A 24,347-nucleotide genomic window follows, 5' to 3' on the forward strand; every position below is an offset into this window, starting at 1 on the left:
CGATAACCGCGATTGGTTTGACGTTCAACCGCATACCTATGATTCGATAAGGTCCGAAACGACGGATAAAATATGAGATTTATTAGAAACGAGCGGGTAGCATCGTTAGCGTCGTCGCACGTACAATTAGCGAATATTATGAATTTGTTTTAAGCCAAGAGAGTTCAATTTAGACAATTTATTCCGCCTTTAATCGTATCGCTAAAACAGCGATTTCATCCGTTTTTACCGTCGTTTAATGAATTCTCTTTTATCTCTTTTCAATAATAATTCCAGAGAGAGAAAAAGAGACATAATATTCAGTTATATATTAAAATTAAAGTCAACTCTATTTGAAGTTGACATCCGCCACGCGTGCGTTTGGAAAATTTATTTTACTTAAAAGACATCGTAAGTTCTGCCGGAGTTTAATGAAGCAGCGTAATATTCTAGTATTAAAATATGTACTATATGGGGATAGTCCAATGACGAATAATCGTCTAGAGATCTTTGAGAGATCAGAGATTGCGATAATATGAATTTAATAAAATAATTACTCAATGAAAATCTCTTTTTGCATCTACGAAAAACTGAGCGCGCCTTATTCAACATACAGATAAAATGATAGATGTATACGCGATCGAGCTTGCGTAAATCCTAATATTTTTTGTAAAATATTATTCCCAGCATCCTTGCACGACCGCTATGATAATTACGCGCTGTATAAAAAATATGCGCCTCGTTCGCTGTCCAGAATCAGAAATTAGAATACTGAGCACGCCGTCACGGTGAAAAGCGACTCGTACCTCCATGAAAAATACTGGAATGTTGATTCAGCAGTCGGAGAAAAAATATTTTTTTCCGTAGAACGCGGGCGCAGTGGGACGTTTCAACGCTTGTACAGGCGTTATCAGTGCTTTGCCGGTGAAGGTCGCGGATCAATTTCTTGAAATCTGAGTAAATCTACAGAGATACGATACGTCAATTACAAAATAGCCGCGATACAGAGGTCACAACAATATTTCACGGTCAGATAAAAATATTTTCAGTGCTGTAGAGAGAGAGAGAGAGAGAGAGAAACTGAAATTTGCTGAAAATTTAATAAAATTCAATATCCGTGTTATTATTTCTCTTCATCAATTCTGTCGACTATATATATATACTATATCTTATTTTAATTTATTATTCAGATTAAGTTTTCCTTGCCGGTAATATTTATGTGCGCCAGTGTGTGAATTTTAATTTAACTCGGAGAGATTCTAATTACATTGTTTTACTCCTTTCGGTTCAATGACATATCATAAATATATAGTTTTTTTATGCACTTTCCACGTGACCTCGATTTCTTCTTGCTTTTCTTCGTCGGCGATAATATATCGATGAAAAATCCCACATGAGCACAATTTAATATATAAGAAACGTTCACACTTTCGCGCCGATTGATTCACACAGTTGACGCGATCGGGAAAGCAGCTTGTTACGGACTCCCCGACAATCGGCGAACTGCGGAGAATGTCCGACGAGGGAGGGGGGACTCGGTCACCGGGAATCTTCTCGACTGCGAAGAATGCCGTCGGTCCCAAGTTTCGTGGGACCCAGATACTGTTCCGCGGGGAATAGCCAATGGGACACGTCCGAGGGAACGAGCTCGTCTCCGCTTCGTGGGGGGGCCAAAAGGCGCACACGTTCCCACCTGTTCCCCATATATATACGGAGGACGTGCACACACGGACGTCCTGCAAGAAATAAAAATAATTTCAGATCAAGTATAGCTCCGGCTCTCAGGGAAAATATTCCCAGTGAAATGAAAGACTTAAGATTGAGATACGAGAGCGAGGAAAAACTGATCGGACGAACCGAATCGTTATCATCGTCAACCGGTTTTTTTTTTAAATAATGTTTCAACCAGAGAGGAAAGAAATACGCGTTGCTTAGAACTCCGCGATACAGCATTCGTGGTGTCGCGAGTTATTTAACGAGAAAGAAAAAGAATTATTCGCGACAGAGCCGTCGCGTAATCAAAGATGCGTCTAAGGCTCTATTGGAGCACGGAGCGGCGCGCGGCGGCGGCGTGTGCGCGGCGAGCTCATTTGCGGGATATTACATTTTATTAATATTTGCTCGGTGTGCGCGGTAAACATTCCAAATTCACGACGGTGTGCACGGTGCTTATAGAAGCGGAGCGGAGCGCGCATAGAGAGGAGCACGTACACGCACATACCACGATTCTTCTCTCCTCTGGCTCCTTTCCCCTTAACCCGTGCCTCTCGGTTCTTCGCCGTTACGAGCCGAGCCGTGTGCTCGAAAAAGAGGAAACGCGCCAACACGGACCTCGTTCGTTCGCCGGGCGTAATTTTTTTCCCCGCTTCGCATTTCGAAAAATAGCTCTCGGAGAACGCGCCGCGCCGCTCCGCGCCGCGCCGCACCGCACCGCAGTACGTGCACGAACGAAGGACTCGAGCGAGCGCTAAATACGCGCGTGTGATTATCCTTTTTCTCCGTGCCGGCGTTTTATGGAGGAGAGAGCGTACGTACGGAAATATTTAAGGTCTGATGTACGGGGGGACGTTTTGTATAGAGGACGCGAGGAGAGCTAGGAAACAACGTGATTTGCGAGGTAACGCTTTTCAGACCCCGGGCCCCGCCGCGCGCGCAAAGTCGAGGACGACGCGCCGCGCGCCGTTGTCCTTCGCGCGCATCGCCCTTTACTTTATTCCCGTGATGAAACAATTTTCGACATTAACTGGGTTTCCTCACGGCCGCCTTCGCGACGGGGCACGGCGCGAAATTGCGACGTCCAGTCGGAGAACGCGAAGGTAATGGCTCGTGTAAAAGAACTGATTAATTTCAGCAAAAATTGCGACATGTTCTTAAACGTTTGCGACCATTTTCTAGAAATCTATGACGACGTACGCTTTTATAAATCTGTCGCGTCGTGTCTGACGACCATTCGACCAGCGCTTTCGCGACATGGTCCATAATATCGCGTTGCCTGCGAACCGGTCGTCGGGATTGTGTGCGGCGCGGCGCGGCGGCGTGCCGCGCGGCGAACAATTTTTGATATACGCGCCGCACACAAAAGGGGGCCATTCAGTCAATCCCGAAACGATCTCTCCCGATAGCCCCCCCCCCCGCTCGTTTCGCGAGACGAGTCGCGACGGCAATTAGATCGGGGACGTCTCTTTATTACCGCGCCTGTTTTGCGACGAGTCAAACAAGTTATTCGGCGCGTAGAGAGTATTCCAACTACCGGCAACGTAGTTGAAAATAGTGGAAGCGTTGCGAGTAACGACCGTATAAATTCCGCGGGATTGCCCGATGCGCGTTCGTTATGTGTGCCAGCTAGCGTGAGGAAGAGGACGAGCCGGGAAAAGAAAAAAGAGGCGCCGGGACGATGCGCGCGGGCGGATGGCGCGGCGATGGCGGGGCGGGGGGTGTTTGAAAAGTTGAAGAAAAACCGTGGTGGTGTTTACCGGAGCCGCGGGTGGAAAAACTTTTCAGACGGCGGCTTTTGAATGGTCGTCGATCGTTCGCCGAACACTCCGCCGCGCCACGCCGCGTTGCCCGGTTTCACAACGCGCGGATTTACCGAGCGTATTTTTTCACGTGAGAGAGAAAAAGAGAAAGATATAGAGCTCGCGTGCGCGCGCGCCTCTCTCTTCTTTTTTTGCGCTTTATTTTTATCGGTAAATTCGTCGTAAATTTATCGAGTACCATTTATCGCGGCGGCACGCTCCGCGCGAACGAAAGTGACTTGGTAAAAAAAAAAGGAACAAAAAAGTAAAACTCGCTCGGCCTTTCGATATAGCTACTTTAAAAATGTCGCGATAAGCGCGTTACGCGCTAATTAAGATGGGGAATTAACGGGCTCTCCGATTGCGGAGGTTAACATCGGCAGTGATATTTCCTGCGCGAGATCGCCTTATTGCCTCTCGCGGACCTTACGATTATAAATAACTCGGGCGCAATTACCTTCGTCGCTAATCGCGCTATTTAACGAAAGTATGATAAACCACGTTTTCGTAATTAAGTAAAATTTGCACACTTAACTGCTTAGCCGGTTTATGGAGGATCATGCATGACTTCTATCTTATGAATTATGTATTATGCGCAAAATGCGTTTGTAAATGCGTCGAAAATTATGCATCCAATTACGTACAGCGCAACGAATTTTTCTTTATATCAATTGTTCTTATAGTTCATGGTAAGTACATAACTAATGATTGCAAAACCATGTAGACGCGTGCTCGTTGGTGCCTAATTATCGCGTTTCCCCGAATCGGAGCCCGAGGGTACTAATTAGCAATTATCCATTTGATCTGCCATACTTCCTGACGTAGATACCGCGGCGAGAAAAAGTTCATCGATCCGGCGAATTCGTCTCGTTAACCTGATTTAGGAAAATCGTTCGTATCGCTGGTCGCGTCAATCTGATCCGTTGCGAAAACGCGAAACGTTTGACCGTAATCGACAAAAAAAATCTCATTCGACAGTTAAGTCGGTCGTAAAAAGTACAGATGATCCCGCGTGTTCATTGGCCCTTTCCAGTTCGAAAACGATTCTACGTGTGCGATGAAGTTTATTTCGTTCGTTCGTCTCTTCAAGGTCGCGGCATAATTCTGTTGCGACTTACGAACTCCTTGTGATTGTTTGTAATGTTTGTCGCGTCATTATCACGATGTAGCGAACGACACAAGTGGAATTAGCGATGTACATAGACTTATCTCGCGAAGTGATGACTACGCAAGTGGCTCACGCGCCTCTTGGAACGGCATAAACGATCGATTATTTGATTACGATTAATTTCCATTATCGTGCCATCGACATAATTCGATTCCTATTAGCCTCGACCGACGGGATAATGTCGCGGCTAATAAGAACGCCATTATCGGCGCCTGCTGGAGAACGCGCGGCCGGAGGACGCGCGAACCGGCGCCTCTGGAGGAGCGTGCGACCCGCCGCGTCCGCGCCGCGCCGCGCCGCGCCGTCCGGAATCCCGGGGAGGTGTATCTCTTAATGAAGCGAAGAGGCGACGAGGCGACGATGAGATAGCCCGGCCGTTTGAGTTTTCGATCGGGCGGGACGAGATAATGCGATTAACGCCATGCAAAATTGGACCTCTTTGAGCAACGTGTCGTTCGGTCGGCGATGCAACGCTGTTACCGCGGGAAAGGGCGAGCGCGCAATAACGTCGCCTGGCGCTGCCGTGTACCTACGTGTACCTTCCAGGCACACGGTCAAAGTGGTGGCGATTTTTAGGGAAATTTGCAAACGAGAGAATTCACGCTTGAAATTTCAGCCGGCTAATCGGCGCGAAAAGGGAGATCGACTGACGGAGATATCTGGTTTACGATAATTGCCCCGTGCACTTTTTTATACCTGAGGAAATTTCTTTTTTTTTTTTTTTTTTTTTACGTTGGTTTGTCGTTATTCCGTTCATTTGTGGACGCTGGACGTCGCGCAGATTCCGATACCACCGGAACGCGCGTCTTTCGCTCTGCTTTCCGCGGCGAAAAGGTCAACCATGGGATGCGTAGTTAGCTTTGAACTGTACTTTGGTTTGCACGTTTATATTTTGCACGCGTGGTTGTTAAAATATTAAAAGGATTAAGAAGGACACAAGGAAATGCATTATTGTAAAATTTTTTTATTACACCGTGTAAGCAGCTTTATGAATATCCTCATGTGGAAAATGTCACTGCAGTAATGAGCACAGAGGTGAACGAAAATAACGAAATAATGGTGAACAAAAATAAAGTTCTTATTAAGTACAACAGGCGAAATATTGGAAAATTTAAATAGCCGCTCTGCGCTTATCATCCGCATCCGTGAATTCTCGATAAACTTTATTTTGTATAATTTTACGCGTGTGATCAAGCGAGCGAAGATAAGACGGAGAAGACAACGAATAAAGAAGCGAATCTACGAATTCTACGAGCGGTGATGGAAAAAAGCAATCGCGCGAACGAGTCCGCGACGAGTGTAGCATTCCCGGTGTGGGAGTGAACGATTGGTTGTGTAACGTACGAGGTTGGCAGCGGTACGGCGGAAACGCGGCGTAATTCTGCGATAGAGTCGCGACCCGCCATCCGCGCGGGGGCTCGCAAATGGAACCTTTAATACGCGGCCATTGTAAGTTAGATTGGAATCGCCGGCGCGGTGGCGATGCCGCGGCCATCGGCCAGGACCGCCATCGCGAAAAAGAGAGAGCCCCACGATGACGACACAGATTGAAAGTGTCCCGCGTGCGACGTGAGCCGTGGCCGGCGGCATCGTCTCTCCCGCGTGTCGCTCGATCGAGACGATCGGGGTGACCCATTGGTTGCGATTCACTCAGCACAGAAGCACGGGGTTAACGCGGAAGAGAGGTATGGCCTACAAAAATACAGATTTCCAATAACCGATAGCGGTTGTCTCGCTCGCACCCGCCGTTCATCGACACCCCCCGCGCTGTCTCTCTCTCTCTCTCTCTCTCTCTCTCTCTCTCTTTCTCTCTCTCCCGCCTGGACCGGACACAGAAACAATACAGCATGCGCGAAAGGGTGCCTTCTCCTCCCCGGCCCACCGCTATCTCCCTTCGTCTCGGTCTCTCGTTTCACTCGGTGCGTCATTCTTTTCCCGCGAGCCGGCGCACTCACCCGCCTCTCTCCATTCCTCCAATGGGCAGGCTTTTTTTTATTTTCTCGGGCCTCGATCCGTACGATCCGTGTGTATACAATGGGACCACGTGTTTAAGGTCCTCCGTCCAAACAAACGGACGAACGCTCTCTCCACTTCTCTCTTTCTCTATCTTTCTCTGCATCTCGCTTTTCTCTCCTTTTCTCTCGCACCCTCCATTTTCACCGATTCTTCGTGATACCGTCCCTCCCCGTCCTCTTCTCTTCCAGCTTCTCGCTCCTGTATCTTTCTCCCGTGCGTATTCCTGCTTGCTCTTCCCTCCCCACCCTCCCCACCCTCTCTCTTTATTCTCTGTGTCTCCATAGTTCGCACGACGATTAATAAACCATTGATTGGATTGACACCGATATCGGGAGCGTTGTTCGAGGTGAATGAGAAAGCCGGTGGTTCCTCGATCACCCGCGCGTTCTTCAATGTTTCTTCCTTCCCCTCCGGTTATCTCCATCGGCCATCCTTCCTCGCTATTTGTCACTGCCGCAGTCTCAAATGTGGTTTAATGACGATTTATCACCACTGGCTATTCTCGTAAAAGCTGTAGTAAAAGACGCCATATCTGAGTTTACTCGTAATATATTATACGAGCCATACACAAGAGAAATTATATCATACATGTTAATCGGAAGTTTATAAAATATTTTGTTACTGATAAATGCAAAAATAATTTAATTTAATTGTTAATAAGATTTTTCTTCATACACTTGTAGGAATGCAATTCAAATATCATCCGAGTGTTAAAAATGATATAAATTACAACACAGAAACATTTTAAAGTTCATATTTGTATAATAGAACGCATAAATTCAACGTGTCAAGTTATTTGAAGCAAAAAGGATCTGTGTTTCTCTTATAAACAGAAATTATACGCGCATTACGGAAGTCTGTCAGAGAGTTAAACAGACACATTCGTTTAGATTTAATTATCATATCTCGATCAGGGGCGCTCGTAAATAAAGTTCCATCAACGTTTCGGGCGCATTTCTGGCGATCTGCAGCGTAATTCTGAGACAATGCGGGCGGGCGGCAAGAGGAGCAATAAAGCACGGGCGTTTAGCGCGGTGCCAATTTCACAGGTGCACGGTTCTCGAAATGGGCCGAGCCGCGTTACCATAGGGGATTCGCAGGAGCCGACGGAACGTACGGCTGTGCGTAATATCGGTCATTGACAGCGATAGTGTTCCGCAACGTTCCGTAGAATGTGCGTTCACGGTCACGCACGTATATACCGGGTGACGTTAATGCTGACCCATTAATGAAGATAGACCGCCGTCGACGTGGAATTTGGATCGCCGGTGGATCGAATCGACCGATGAACAAAGCGTCGCCTGCTCTCGCCCGGTGAACGCGATGCGGGAAGATGTAGATCTCAATTCTTCCGCGAATTCGATACACGTTCTCGACTGCGCTTCGTTTTCCAAGTGAAAATCGAGGAAAAGTGAGAGAGAGAATTAAAAGCGGTCACTTCTTCACTACGTGCAGAGAGAGATATCGGTGCGCGGTACGAAATTGTGAGGAAGTTTTCAACCAGAACAAAATTCATAGCTGTCTCTTGAATTTCGTTCTCTTCCGACGCGGGTCGTCGAGGCGTATTTCTGATGTACACGACGTTCCCTACGACGTTTCCTACAACGATCCGGCGATATCTCATGGGTCATCGTGTCAGGAGGAATTAGAGCACGTGGGAGTCTCGTGTCGAACGGTCGTGAAATTGCATACCTACCGGTACGATCCACCCAGTATGCAGTTTGGTTGCACGTATGCGGCTGTTAACGTGGCACGCGTATGCACAGTAGCATTGGACCAACGGGACTCGGGGTGAGAAGGGGGGAGGAGGAGAGGGGGAGGGGTGGGTTCGGGGGCGAGGTCCGAGCGAAGGGGGTCAATGCGCGTTAATTGATCCAGTGTCAAGGTCAAACCTCTCTCGCGCGTCATCGCATTATCATCGATTATTGGACGTATCCCCCTGGTCAGTTCTCAGAGAGCCCAGTCCGCCGCGAAGTGTACAGAATCGATAGCGGATGGATCGATAAGATGACGATGTTAATCCCGGCTTTAATAGCAATGTGCTGATATGATTAGTTTCAAGCGAATGTGCCACCGAATGTGGCTGCTCCTCTTGTGTCGTGATTGATCTATTTGACGTTTAATTGCGCTTACGATTAATCCGCGATGCGGACTACAATGGATTTTATTAATCGAAATAGAGTTTGATCTCTTTGAGCTAAAAATATTTCGAAATATCCTTTGTCTGATAACTGTCTGCATTCCCCTGGCAGGGATAGAAACTATTCTTTCCGCTCGACGAAAATATCGACGAGTGAAATTGTGTTGTTTTCCCGGTTGATTTTAACATACTTTTCGTCGTACAAATTACCCTTGTGCCTTACTAACAGTTCTTAATTGAAGACTCTTAATTAGAAATAATTATTTCTAAAAATACAAGAACTTAGATTTATTTCTTATAATTATTTTTAAACACGAGCATTGTGGATTATACACCTACGCTGGGGTGTTATGTAGGACTCAGCTTTCAGCTTTAATCCTGCAGACGGGTTTCGATACGTCAGGGTGATCTCCCGATTGAATCCCACGTGGCGCACATCCGTCACGACGAAGGTCGCGGATTACGGTCGGAGAGCGTGGCCGGGAGTGGGCGGGTCGGCGAAAAGCGAAGAAAAGAAAACGCGGTGTGCAGAGGCGTACCGCCAGCGGTCGCCGCAATAAATCGGTCAGACCGTGCCGTCGCTCGCCCCTGCGTGGACACAGTTTCCCGTCCCGTCGTGTGCCGTCCGATTTTTTTTTCCCCCCCGATGTCAGCTGCGGCATCGATTCCAAAACGAACGGCACGAGACGAGTGGATGTCGCGCATGGCCGTGAAGAGAACGGAGAAAAAGTGCGAGAGAGAATGAGAGAGAGAGAGAGAGAAAGCGATGAGGGAGAGCGAGAGAGAGAGAGCGGGAGAGAGACGATATGCGTGTTATATGCGAGAGCGTGTTAGCGACTTGCGCAATGGCCGTAGAATCGGTCGAAAACGAAAGTAAATGACGTGGCTGGATGCGGCCGGCAGACGGACAATAACCAATCATGTGCAATTAACCTGTGACACCATGACACCTAAATACTCCCGGACACCTATATAGCGGTTATGTTCCCATTATGTGGCCGTATCGACACGTGTTCCGTGCCGCACGCTACGCAACGCAACGCCGGGGCACACGCCGCACGCCGCACGCCGCGTCGCGCGCTGCCATGCCGGCACACATTCGCGCATTGTGCGATACGTCGTCGGCCGTCCGCGTATAGACGGCCCCCGCGTGTATATGTACGCTGGACATATTGATACACAGTTTGATACACACCCGATTACATAATAGGCCTATATCGCGGCGCGGATCGGGCTCGGGGTTGGCGCCGAGGCGAGCCGGCTTCAATGATCCGATTTAACCGACTACGATCCAGACGAGAAGCTCGTATGACTCGATCGTTCACTGTATCTTTCTTTAATCAGGGCATTCGGATTTTTTGTACATGATGATTAGAAACCTAATTTTAGCTCGCGATAACGAGTGTCTCGTTAAGAAGTGGGTAAACAGCAAGATACCTTTATCACCATTACGAGACGTACAGTGAAATTGCTCTTGATTTTGACGATAAAAATTTTTTATGATCTTAAAACGAACACTCGTAAGAGCGTTTCAATTTCAAGCGACATTTCGCCGGGACGAAATTTGCGCGGAGAAACGCTTTGCACCAGTCCGAATAAATTTCCGTTTGAAGTTCGTAAATTGGATACCTGTGTAAGGTCAAAGGTGAGAATTTTGGGTCGGGACCTCAACTCGTGTTTTGGAGCAACCTGCTAGCCTTTCCGGTGACCCCTCGTCAAACAAGTCCCAGATCGATTTACCTCAAGAGTAGCTTCCCTCCAGTCGCCCGACGGTCGTCCGTGGGTCCCAAGCAACCGGTTCTTCGCTGGGGGTCTTCGAGCAGCTCTCTCCAGCAAAAATGGATTTGCAGTTCGCGTCTACGTAGTATTGATGCGCCGCTAAAAGACTTAGCTTTATTCATTAGGGAAATATTCTCACGATAGAGCTGCGGCTCCGATCGTAAGGAAGCTGACATCATTGCCGTGGGACTTTATCCGCGTTTGATAGCCACAACGGAGTTATAGCCAAGACACACGTCGCTTGCTGGAAGATTCATGGAAAGAATGATGGAAGGAGGCTGCGCAAGAGTTTCTGCATACGAAATCGTGGGATTTTCGCCAATGAAACTCCTCCTCCAACGATTTCTCTATACAACTCGGCACATCTGTCTGCCGAGGATGAACAAAGCTTTGAAGTGAGGCTCTAAACTGATTGTTTGATCGCGGAACGTCGGGTTGAATACTCCAGCATTAAATCAGACAGCGGGCCTTCGTCGGACGAGAATCGTGCTGAATCCAGCTTATCGCCGGTAGCTAATGTCGGGAGATATTGTTACGAAACGTGTAATTATGAATGATTATAAATTCAGTGAGATGTATGTGTAGAGGTGTTACTTGCCGCGACCTTTGGCAGGGGGAAACGCGCGGAGGAAGTTGCGCGCTTGCTATTTCAGCGCGCCGACCTCAAAACGTTCGTCAAGCGTTTGGTCGGGCTGCGATTTAACTTCTGAAAAGACTGACGTCAAACGAAACTTTCGGGCGGTTGGAGAAAGAGAGATGGGGAGATAGTCTCGGAAATCGCTCGCGGAAAACTGTTACAGACATGTCGCGAGACGCCGCTAAGCGGAACTTGATAACCGGCTTGCACGTTTCGAATGCGAAAACACAGGGATGCGTGACAGTTCTCGGGGAACTTTCCAGTTGGAAATTTACTTCGCAACAAGGTAAATAGCTTTTTGCCCGCGTAACAACTTAATAAATGTCACGCCGCGCTCGCCGCGCGGCACTCGCGCGGCTCTTTGCGAGAGCTACGTAGAGGGCTGGATAGGGGGGAGGGGACCTACGGGGGCACGATTTTTGAATTCATTTGCGATGCTTAATATGAATTACAATCGCGGCTCCTTGCAGCGGTATATTTTTGTCCCTCGTTTCGCGCGAGTTTTTGCTTCCGTTGCAAAGATGTATCACCTCGGGGGTGAGAGGGAGGGAGAAGAGGTAGGATATGTTTTGCATCCAGCGCACTTCAGCTGATCGCGTTTATTCGCTGCAGGAAGACAGTTACACGCATAAAGACGTTTTCTGTCACAGCCACCCGTTTTAGCGCTCTTCAACGGTATATTATAACGATTAGAGTTATTAACCCTAGAGAGATATACGCCGGGGCTACTTTTGGCTGCGTACGCGCGCCACCAAGAAGGCCATTTTTTGTCCTTGGACGTTATAAAAGAGGAAAATTGCTCGCGTCACATAACTCTGCTGGTTTATTGCTGTTATATTACATTCGCGGGTATAAAGAACAATCATACGTATGAAGTAAGAGTCTACTGGCGTTGAGATGAAGTTATCACGAAATGTGCGTTGCATAATTTGCAATCAAGAGCTGTGGAATATCTTTTTCTAGTTTTTTTTTTTCGACGTGTTGCTAGGATTACTTGTTGAAATTAAGTTGATGATAACACTCGGTGAACGAACGTGAGATTATGCGCGTAAAATTGTTCTCTACATTAATTTTTCTGTAAAGCGCAAGCTTTATATCCTTAGAAATATATTACATATTGTTGGAAGTAGTATTAAGATTACTAGAAATATTAACATTGCCCGCTTTTATCTCTCGACTTCATAAAATTTTCGTACCGAACCGCATTAATCGCACAAATCCAGCATCGTATTTATTTCAAATTGCGGTAGAAACGTTTTTAGAACAAAATGATATCGTTTGCAATTGTAAAATGCAGCTAAACATCTCATAATTGTACTATAAATGGGCTTCCGTCAATTTCGGCGAGACAGAAGATCTGCAAGGTTCTGCAGAATTCTGCAGGACTTCGTTGCAGCTCGCTGGGGTTACTTGGAGGGGGCTGAGCTGTGCAGCGCTGCTGGGGGTCTGACAATGGAGATCGCTCTCTACCATAAAAGGCGCTATGCCTCGTGTACATTCATCTCTGCTCTCCCTCTCGCTTCAGTAGCGCGCTTCAATCCGGTCCTCCGTAGCTCTATGCAAATCGGTTCGAACCGGGTGCGAGATCGCGCGGACGAAAGGCTGCAAAGACGAATCAGTTCGCGAACGGTAGCGACTTGGGCGAGTCGTTCGGTATGAGAGCGGTGACGATTCGGAAATCGGCGATATTTTGCTGATAAAGAAAATGAAGGGTGGGTACAGCGGCGAGAGAGCACGAGGTGCACGCTGCCGGCTCGTCGTCGGGAGAGAGAAAAGTGGCGGGAAAAGCAGGGGAGTGCGTGGGCGCAGGATCGATGAAGGACGCAAAATGGCGACGACGCGAAAGGATAGAGCGCGAATAGACGCGCACGCGGCGTGAGGAAAAGAGAAAGGACGGCTATCTCTCTCCCTTTCTCTTGCGGACGGCGCGAAAGAGAGGACGGAGCCACCAGGGTCGTTAGGGGAAGGAGGCGGACGGTGAAGGAGGAGGCGGCGATGAAGGAGCGTCGCGGAGAAAGAGAAAGGTGAGGTATCGGGAGGAATAAAAAGAGCCGCGTGAAAAAAATTGAAGCCGACGCTGGAATCGAACGTGGTCTCTGGGTCAAGGATGCCGAGAGTGAAAATCAAAGAGTGCTGGGGCGGGCGGACGCGCGAGCGCGCTCGCGCGCGCGCGCGAGATCGCAAGCAGCTTCGAACTGATGTACGAGGGCGGATTGTTTTTATTTCCCTTTCGTTCAGCAAATGAAATTCCATTCTATAAACACGGGGTATTTGTATCTGAGGATGTTGTAACGCGAGCGTGAAACTTATCGAACATCGAACACTCTCTTTTTCACCGCGATATTTCCCCCCCCCCCGCACTTAAAGTAGCTGTTTCTTTCAGTGTGTTTATTTAGCGCAATTATATTTTAATGAGATTAATTATTTATTTGATCGTTCCGATGAGACTGCGTCTCTCTTTGAAAGTTCCACCGAGGAATAATCTTTTTTGTGTATGTTTACGAATATCATTATTTATTACTGGATTATTAATTTATTGGAAACGATAAAGATACAAACTTACAAAAATATCATTTTTGTTGTAATAATATTGTAATAATTGGCGTTTTTATATGTTCTTACTGGTGCTTCATATGTGTGCATAATGATGCTCTTTCAAGAAGACTTCTGCACATCAATTTTTTACACCACTGTGCTTTGAAAAAAATTCGTTTTTATCTCTTTCAGCTTTGCTTCCTAAGAGATCTAATAATAATGGTTCTCGTGTGTAATATTGTTCTAATTAATTAAGATCGTGTTTTAACGCTTATCGGTCGCGGATCGCTACGTGGCAGATTTTTGCTGGCGCAAAAGACTATCGGAAGCTATTACTAGATTATTCCCCTCAAGCACGAACCTTCGTCCTCTTTTTCGTTCGTGCGTAATTCTGGACGCAAGTTTCCTCGGGTCAGCCGGATATCCCCCTACCTTGCGTCCCCGACGTGAGATTCATTAACTTACACGGGCGCGGCTGCCGCTCACGTCGGCCGGCCGCTCGACGGAAAAGTGTAATCGACAAAGTTTATCGAATGGCAGGGAGGGTACGAAGGGTCGAACCCGAAGGGAACACGGCACAGGGAGGGCGATTTTCCCTCGTCGCTCCGGAGAATATGTACGGCGTAAAGTAGTAGTCCAGCTCGTAAAGTAGTTCGTCCAATCTGGCTGAGAGGGAAGGAGAGAGGCAGAGAAAGACAGAGAGAAAGAGAGAGAGAGAGAGGGAAGGGAAGCATTTTCGTTCTCTTAAAAGTCGAATGGAAAATTGTACGTGGTTTATTGCACGATACCTCCCTCGCGAGTTTCCACGCGATTCTTTTATTTGTCGGCAATCACAAGATGTCGACCGTCCCGGGGTCTCGCGGGTCGAGCGTAATGAAAGTTTCGCGCGGCGTCGCGTCGGTGTCGACCATCACTCCTCGGCTGGATATCGCTCAATTATTTATCGCGCAAACTTCCGCCGACCTCCGCTGTTTTTCGCTGAAATAATTCGACGATTCCCAAGCGAAGGCTATTTACGACGGTCTCGCCAGGTATCGCCGCGGCGCCGTCGCTGCTGCTTGCCTTTCGCGACAGCTCGTAAAATTGAAGCAGCGCGCCCGCGAGAATAGGCGAGATCTCGAGACTCCTCTGCGAGAGAGGATCGAGTTAATTAGATATTGAATTAATGCTCCTAGGAGATGTAGCGCGCGACACGAGATGCTCTGTGTCGGGGCGGTGGCGGCGAGTCTCCTGCGAATTTCCTGGATCGCAAAAATAACCTCCCGTCAACAATCGCAACTCTCATCTCCTCTTTCGTTCGCTCGTCCTCTTTCCTGGAGCGCCTTTCACCGCGAACTCCATCATCCCTAGGCCCTCGTGTATGTCGGGCGTGTGGGAGAGGGGGGGGGGTGCGATCGGCCTCTTCTTCGCGGGATTTTAATTACCGGCGTATCCTTACTCTTAATTAATTATCGCCCCGTACCGCCTCTAAATAATTTTAATTAGAATCGTCGAACGGTATTTTCTTCCCTCTCGGACCCCAAGCCGGCGATTACGAAATTTAATTACCCGCCAGGTATGAAGCGGTTCGATATCGCGCCCTTTAAATCTGCTGGATATAAATTCTCACTCGATAAGAACATTGACTTCCGCTGGCGAGTCTTTTTTTTCTCTTCTCGTTAACTCTAATCCAATTCGTCTTATTGGCTTACAATCTGTGAAATGTTCTCCGCGTGGTCGAAAATCCGGTTTAACGTATTTGAATGTCCTTTTGTTGAGACCTGAGGAAGATCTTATTGTCTGGAGCAGAGTTCCTAAGCCACTGAAAGAGCCAGGCCAAGTTATTCGGCTTTGAAGAACTCGGTTTATCCTCGCCCAGTATAAATCGTTCATATATTCGTGCGATGAAGCGAGTTCTCGCTATGGGTAAATTTATTTCGAAATTCTCTACGTATTTAATTAATCTAATACTCATTAGTTTTTGTAACCCGTGCTCTATATATGTGTGGACGGCGCGCGCGCGTGAATAATCGGTTTGCCCGTTGTTAAATTTCATTTGGCTCACGTTATTTGCGTAAATATTAATAGCGAGCGCGCGAGTTGGTTCGGCGAAGTAAGTTCCGGGTGCCCTTCTGGGCCGGCTGGTGCGTTCGGTTACGGGAGTAGGGGCGGGGGGCGCCCTTTCTCTCCGTGAAAGTCCAAGGGGAGTTTCTCTCCCGTGGATGGTGGCGGCAACGCCAAAATGGTGGGTGGCTCCATAGCGGAGTGACTTCCGCGCCAGGTACTTCGTAATGGCGAAGTTTACTTTGGCCATTTGTATCGGGCGAACGTAGATGAACGCGAGGGGTGAGCGGGGGTTGAGCAGCGGAGAAAGAAAACGGTATAGAGTAGACAGAGTGGAGCGAGATGAGAAAGACATATAGAGGGCGAAGCGGAGAGAGAACCGAGCCGCGAGATGATGCAGTGACGCGCAACCTTCAGCACAAGTTTGTCCTTCCGTTAATTCTGTTCATTCCCTTTGTGGCACGCTTGAAAATCAGTTGAGATTAGATCAGTCACTTTTGGACACGCTTCGCCGGAATGTAAATTCAGCTGAAAATATCGCGGGCCATCAACGCGCCGCGTTATTATCGAATATTTCTGCCTGATGTCGTGTCGCGGAAGGAAAGGAGTCCGCGATCGTTGAAAGTTGCGCGTCACTGCGCACCGGGGTAACGGCGGGATCCTCGGGAAAGGGAGAAAAGGGTCGAACTCGGCGGCCATAATAATTCACGATGTAAAGCCAAAGTACCGCGGCCGGAGGAAAATTTCGCGAGAGGCCGCGCCATCCCCCGTCCTTTCTACGCGCGACGTCGATAAATTAGCTTACACTTTTTACATAATGCGACGAGAACGAGGACCACGGAGGACGCGAGGTCGTCCCTCCGATGTAGGAGGAGGCGATGGGTCGCTCGCTCGGGCTCCCTTGGCCCCCCCTCGTCCCCCCCCGCGAAGCCGCCTGGACGCCGTACATCCCCGGGAAGGTGTGTACCTAACTACCTCAAACTCGTCGGCCTTCTCGGGTCAAATTAATTCCGGTATTAAAATTTGGCTTGCAAATATTCTGGACCCGCGGCTACGCGTGTGCGGGAGCTGCACACGTGCACGCGGGTGGTCGTCGCTGCCACGACGACGACGACGACGACGACGAGGAGGACGATGAGGGCGACGTCGACGACGAAGCCCCGCGTGCATTCACCTACTCGTCGGTTCTCCGCGCCGTCACGCACACGCACGGCACACGTACGGCCCCCTTCGGTATGTACCTGCGCGCGTACGTGTACGCACGTAATTTACATCTGTTATTACGGGAGGCCTCTGCCCGTTCCGCTCGCTTCCGCCACGTTCCGATGTTCCGACGTGCCGCCCTGCAGCGGAAGAATAAACGCACCGATGCTCGCCGAGCCGCATATTCATCTCGGTCTCTCTGTCTCTCTCTCTCTTGCGCTCTTTCCCTCTGTGCGGTGCGCTGCGCTGCGCTGCATTTTTTCCCCCTCGCGACGCGAGTGCAGTCGTCGGCGGTTTGTTTTCTATCGGCGTTAATGTCGATTCTTTTCATACGCGGGCTAGGCATGGCAGATCTGTTTTTTTTTTATTTTTTGAGAATTTGCGTCTGCAACGAGTATCTGCTTTTGGTCGTACTAATTGGACGAAGACCCGTTGCTTTTTGTAACTTTGGATGTTTTGAAGGGAATTGATAGTTCTTGACTGGATTTATACGTCTCCTGAATTACAAATGCAATGTGCCCATGTAGAACTGTAAAATATTTGTTACGCATACATTTGGTATTATCAGTTTTCAACATTTCGGGGATATTATATACCCAAACAGAGACAGAGAGAAAGAGAGAGAGAGAGAGACAGAGATTTTTTATTCGTCAAAAATGCGAATGCAGAAATAATGTTTTTTTTAAATCGATTATCAGAATTTTTATTTGCGCAATTTTATATGAGATTTGTACGATTCGTAAGTAAATCCCGTATAGTAATTTTTAATTTTTAATCTGTGTAAATCTTTTAAAGATGATTTTTTTATCTATATCACTGCGCTATTATTCTGCCATTTGTTTAATTCAACACCGTATTAGGGGTGGAGATAGCAAAAAAGATCTGAACAACGAAATCAGGGATAGATACGAAAGATGATTTTTGCACTCATCTTTAAATTCTTACCTTAACTTTCAGTCGTGCTATCGCAGATTTACAAGTTTCCGATCGGCACAGGATCCGCTTGCTCAGATTGATGCGATGCCGCGATGATGCAGCCGAGTACAACGCCGTCGTGTCGCTACTGCGTAGTGCGTTCATTCGAGGTTCCAGCGCGGTGCGTACATACACCGGCAAATTCTCATGAAAATTTTCATATTCATGTATTCATTGTTTATCGGCGTGTGGTCGACGAGGTGGTCTGCGGGGAAAGCAGATAGATATAGAGAAAAAGAGGGAGAGAGGGGGAGGTCGAGGGGGTGGATGCGATTGAGTTGCGTGCAGTCATGAGGGAAGCGCGGGGGGAAGGGGGGGGGAGGGAGGATACGTAAGAACAACAAGGCTGGTAGACAAAGGTCGGCCGTGCAATGCTATGCCGCCGACGAAACGACCTGCTCCGGAGCTGCCATCACGGTCGACCTGTAATTGCTCGATCGCTCGTAAAGGCTGGAGTGCGATGCAGTTTACGGTGCAGTTTACGCCAATGGGTCGTCGTTCGCGCCAGCCGCGTCGCCGTGCGCGTTCCCACGCAAGGCCGCGAAGTACGAGCAGAAACGAGCCATATTCTGCTTCCGTAACCCCCTTCCCCCTTCACAAAAAAGATGAGTCCGCTGGGACCGATGAATTTCGTGCCGAATGGATCTCATAAGTAATTTAATCTTCTCTGTTTTACCCCTTTTGCACCTTGCTTACTTAGAACGAAACAAACGTGTCTTTGCTTTGCAAAAGTATCTGAAAACTGTCGTAAAAGCATTTAAACAACGTCGTCCAGTCGCGTACTCTGTGTCGTGCACGAGCAGTAAAATACAAACAAGAATTATTTCCACGGCGCAGTCCCGGTGAGCCTTCGTGATAGCGAATGAGTTAATTTTGTCTTGCAAGGCAGCCACAAGGCCTCGGACAGGTCACGTAAGACAAACGCGATTAATCCGCTCGTCCGTAATTTAAGCGCAGTTTCCCTGAAACTGCGATCTGCACGGCTAACTCACCCTCGGGGCCAGACGGCACATTTATTTTTCCACGGTAGTTGAGCTTTCACATCGTCTGCATCCCTACACCGTATCCCGCCGTACCCACCCCGCATAAGTAATTCTCCACCCCGCATAGGTAATTTTCGTGACGACCTCGTAGTCGCTGTCGCCGTCCACGTTAATGCTTACCGACTGAATAAACGCCTATGCGCGTCGTACACGAAGAACGACGCGGAAATATTTTGCGCGAATATATGGCGCCGCGCGCGATAAGAATTTCAATAGCGCGGAAGTAATATCGCGCAAACGACGCATGGATCGAATAATAAGAACCGGGTATCCTTGCGTCGCGCGCGACCGAGTTTGCTCGAGTGATAACAGAGTACGCGATCGATGGGATCTATCGGCAGATAAATTTTTATCGCGATTGCGACTGTATTCTTTTTAGCTGGGACGAATGTCACTTCCAATCAGTCAATTCTAAGCGCGGACCGCAATTGAGCGAAGTTGAAGGGACCGCCTCACGGTCCGGTGAGCCCGATCAAAAGGGTAAAGCAAGAAAGCGGAGTCCTCGCGCGAGCGTATACCGCGAAAACGAATTTACGGGGGGGTACACGAGGCAACAAGAGGGCCTCGTTTTAATTGATCCAAGCCGCTCTTCTGGGTCGTGATCAAAACTCCGCCGTCCCGAATTTGATCTGCTGAAAGCTTCTTGTATAATTGGACGTAATGCCCTCGTTGCCTTCGAGAATGCGAACGGGAGACAGACCGTGTTGAGGAGGGGAGGGCGCAGGGACAAGTTGGAAGAGAAAACCGCGGAAGGATGGAGAAAGTGAGGGAACAAGGATTGGCGCGAAGCGATAATAAGAGCGAGAGAAACGAGGAAGACAGATCGTTTAGAACCGGCGACCGTGTTGCGAATTCGATTGTCCCACGGCATTTCCCTGCCCTCCGTCTGTCTTTCCCGTTCCGTCCGTTCCCTCTTGCCGTCTATGCCGAGGTTACCTACGGTCCTTGTTTTTCACGCACCCTCGCGGCAACTCGCGCGCGGTCTCAGGACTCACGCGCGAGTCGCCCTTCCGAAGGGCAAAAACCTCACCAAATAGAGTCCTGTGCCCTCGCGCCGACCGGGGCAGGGGGGCGGGGGACGGCTTCAATTTTTCGCTCGTTGCACCTGCGGCTTTCAGACCGACCCTCTCCCAGCCCGATCGAGAAAACCTGTTCGACAGCCGATCGGCCGCGGCGGTTAGGGCGCTAAGGGTGACGTGCCGCACAGGCACTCCGTACCGAAAAAAATTCACCCTCCGGCTGAGGGTCGACCGCCATCTAGCAAGCTCGGTTCTACGTGTTGGCGTATAAAAGTGGTTAATCGCCTCATGTTTCTCCTGATGTGTTCTTTTTTTTCTTCAAAATCCGTAAAATCTCGAATGTTTCTAGATGCGAATTTCTTAATTAAATATGCATTTTATGTCGTATTATGATTATTATAGTATAATTATATCATACTTTGTTATATCATGTTATTGGATATTTTTTGTGTAACTTTCTCTGACATTTTTGAAAATTTGCAACCGGTTCTTTCATTCATTTTTAATATAAAATACGTTCTATGACATGCATTTTTAAAAGTAAAAACACAGACATTTTAAAGTCGGTTAATCTTTGGAAAGGTCAACTTTTTGATCGTATGATCAAAAGCATTTGATCGTAATAATAATATCGTGTTTCGAGTAAAATTTTGTTGAAAGAATTATATGAATTACATTTATCTGCAATTTTAATCAGTCTTAAAAAATGAAGTTTCTAATAAAAAAAAGATTTGGGAATAAAAAGAGAAGGGCGTAATCTAACTTTCGATTGCGTAATCTAGATCCATGGGTTACGAAACGCTGATTACGGTACTACGTTATCTGGCCGCAAACGAATTCTGCGATGTATCGAAAAATCGTCGCGTAGAAATATAGCGGCCGGTGGCCGTGTGATTTCTGCGGGACGTGAGGTATTATTGGATTGGGTATTGCCAACAGGTGATTCCGAAAATAACAATAATTTGATTTTGCGAAAATGTGGGTTATGAGGTCTTGCCGCGGCATTCGACAATGTGCTAATTAAGTATAATATATTTCAATCGTTTATTTCGCTATAATGAATTCCGCGTTAAGTGTTATATTACATATCGCGCCCGTGAGACCACCGAGGTGTATATAATTGCACGTCGACGAACTCGCCGTTAATTAAAAATCAAAATCATCGCGTTCACGCGCTCTTAAATTATTTTGCCATCATTATTTTAATAATGCGCGTCTCTTCAAACCATCTCTTAAATTTCTAGCTAAATCTCATCCGGACTGTATCTATTAATTCGCAGAATCTTCGGAATTTCATCCAAAACAAATGTTCGTATAATTTTTACGAAACATTACAAAATATCACGATACAGCTGTTCGTAAAAATGATTCAAATATATTTCGAATTATTCCCTTCCGTAAAATAAGAGCCGAATAAATACATTTCTACGGAGCTGACTTATTTTTTTCGATTAATCGAGTTAAGCGGCAGAGTAGAAGTTTCATTTCCGTCGAAAAAATTTCGCGCTGGACCAATTCTACTATACGCTTCGCAACGAAGCTCCTCGGCTTTCTTTATGCCGCGCAGCCGAGCCCGACTGCCAGAGAGTTCGCAAATACGAATGTATTTTTAAACGAGCGTTAGTGTCTAATGTTCGTCCACATTTTGCTCTTAATACAGGGTCGTAGGAAGTACGGTGCGAATAAGAGCGCCCGAGAGAAATGCGCGTGTACGTGTGCAAGGGCGCAAGGGGTTCGAGGATGGCTCTTGGAGGTATGGTTGGAGGAAGGAGAAGAGAGAAGGAAAGAGAGCCTAGATGGGTGGGGGAGGGGAGCGGCGGTCGCTGGGTTCAGTGGCAGAAACCCCCTTCGCGCTATCTCGGGGAGGGCTGTTTTTCGCGGCTCACAAAATGGCCGCCGCCCCCACCAGGCTCCTCCACTTGGTTAGAGGATGTAGAGGGCTCGAATTTTCTCCATCCTGCTCTCTTTATACCATGTTCGTTCGTTCGTTCGTTCGTTCGTTCGTTAGCGCGCGCTGCCTCGCCATCCCCCTTGCCGACCCCGTTGCTGGCCTACACCACCTCGCCCGTCTCTCTCTTTCTCTCTCTCTCTCTCTCTGATCGTCCGGGTTCCATCAACCCCCCTCCAGCCGTGTCATCCATCCCTCCTCTTGGGGCGTTCACCCCTTCCTCCGTACTTCTGACAGGCACTACTGCTGGCGGGAAGCGAAATTCAGCGTCTCCTTCCCTCTCATCTCGCTCGTCTTTCTTCCTCGTTTTTTTTTCTCCTCTAAAGTTATCCCTCTCTCCCTGTGCGCGTCCTCCTCCATCCCCCTTTCTCTCGTTCCCACTCCCCAAGCATTTCCTGCTCCGCGCGACCACCACTACACGGTGTTCCAGCGAGGTCGCATAGGAATATTGTTACGTAGAACGGGAATGAAATTTATAACTAATTACGGGAAAAGTTTAGATGACCATCGGGTCGTTCGGTGGCCGGAAAGGGGGTGGCTGCCGTCGGGTGGAGAAGCCGAAGTAAATGGGGGACGAGGGCGACACGGGGGAGTGAGGGGGACGCACGAGAAATCGGTGGTGAGAGGAAGTTGCTCCCGGTATAGAAACCAAATTACATTAATTAGGATATTAAGCTGGCGTTCTGCGAAAATAAAACACCGACGGGGAGAGACGGTTTAAGACGGGGCCGGGCCACCCGCGATTTCGGATTTACATAAAATTCCGCCGCGTATGCACCGCCATTCGTAATTATTTTGCATATGGATAATGCAGTAACTACGTGCGCCCCGCCGTTTGTTACTACACACGAGAAACGAATCGGGAGAATATGTCGGGAATATAAATGTAATAGAACTAATACGCGCGCGCGGCTCGCGATGCAGCTGTCACTGTATCCACATAGAATGCATATTATTTGCGTGTGCGTGTACGAGACAAATCGATAAAAATCTAATTCACGAATAATTTCGAATATTAGATCCTCATTAGAGTATTACGATTAAATAATGCGGCGAGTTATAAATACCTCAGTCGACTCCAGCTTGATCAAAGAGAGTCCGTCATTAAAATTAAACTCGCGGTGGGTTTTAGAGTATCCGGCACAAAACGAAATAGAAGAAAAACAAAAGCGCGAGTATAACGTCCGCGTGTTTTCATTCGCGTTATATTTTAGTTTTCGTGCTAGAAAGACCCTTCAACTATGTGACTCTTCAATTTCCTTGATCATCAGGAAGTACGTTATATAACGAACGCGATACCGGTATTCGAATTTGCCATGCAGCGCTATCCCATCGATCTTCCGAGGGATGGTTATAACGATACAATGAAATGTGCATTAAGTGCGAGTGTCTGCTGTTTGATGGGATTCTAGAGTATGTACTTTGTATTATTGCAAATGTCGCGAAATATAATTGAAGAAAATCGCCGCTATGCGCTTCCATCGTTCCTTCGCAATCGATTTTCGTCGGGCGTTTCTGTATTCTCGTTCTTCTTTAAATTTATAACCATAAATATTGTGTACACTTTCGCGCCGTGTATATTGATACATGCACGTTTTATATATATAGTTACAAAATATTAATTTTTCAAAATAGAGCATATTTCTTTTTTGATTTAAATAAAATTAGTCTTTATGGAGTGGCGCGTTAAATTTCATTAAAAGGACTTAGTTCTAATTTTGACAATATAGCGTACCGCCGATAACGATCTATCCGCTTCTGAGATAAAATATCCGGTGACATAGTCAATGTTTTCAGCGTCGAATTTTTCTTTTGAAGCTCGAATTACGCAGTGGGCGTGCGCTAGCTCGTATTAAGACTGTCACGCTGGAAAATTATTCAAGAACATTACGCTCCTGTGACGTCGTTAAGTGATGAGAATTGCAGACGATGAAATACGATCGCGCAATTTCAATATCGGCATTAATTTACTGCCTTAAAGGGCTTACTTAACTAATTATTGAAACAAATTTGATTTATGGCTACAGTTTGAGATTCGATACGAATAAATACGTGCGGTATCGGTTATTATTTTCAGTCACGGACACCGATATATTATACGGTATTAAATAACTGTATCAGTATCATGTCGTATGCTTTGTTTTTCGATTATTCCCCCGAAACTTTCGACAGACGACTCGCGATAATATTACTGAAACGATATTTATTGTTCAAATTGTTCGTGGAAGATCTGTTCAGTTTCTCGTGAATCACAGGACGATTTCGCGTCCTTCGGACGACTACCCACTGCGAAATTGCGGGAACAGCAGTCGCACCCGACTAGAAACGCTGCCTAACGAGATTCGCG

At 47.5% G+C, this 24,347-nt stretch overlaps 1 long non-coding RNA gene across 1 annotated transcript in view; it reads right to left on the reverse strand.

Annotated features, from left to right (window-relative positions):
• Positions 1-1,065: 1,065 nt before the first annotated feature.
• LOC139819576 (uncharacterized) overlaps positions 1,066-24,347 on the reverse strand; it is a 159,554-nt gene continuing 136,272 nt past the window's right edge. Inside the window, exons 2-3 of the long non-coding RNA XR_011733774.1 lie at positions 17,961-18,195; positions 1,066-1,715 (exon numbers count right to left, since the gene is read on the reverse strand). This is a non-coding gene — a long non-coding RNA (uncharacterized lncRNA). The remainder of the gene's footprint in view (positions 1,716-17,960; positions 18,196-24,347) is intronic.

Source organism: Temnothorax longispinosus, chromosome 9 (genome assembly GCF_030848805.1).
Source record: "Temnothorax longispinosus isolate EJ_2023e chromosome 9, Tlon_JGU_v1, whole genome shotgun sequence".
NCBI lineage: Eukaryota > Metazoa > Arthropoda > Insecta > Hymenoptera > Formicidae > Temnothorax > Temnothorax longispinosus.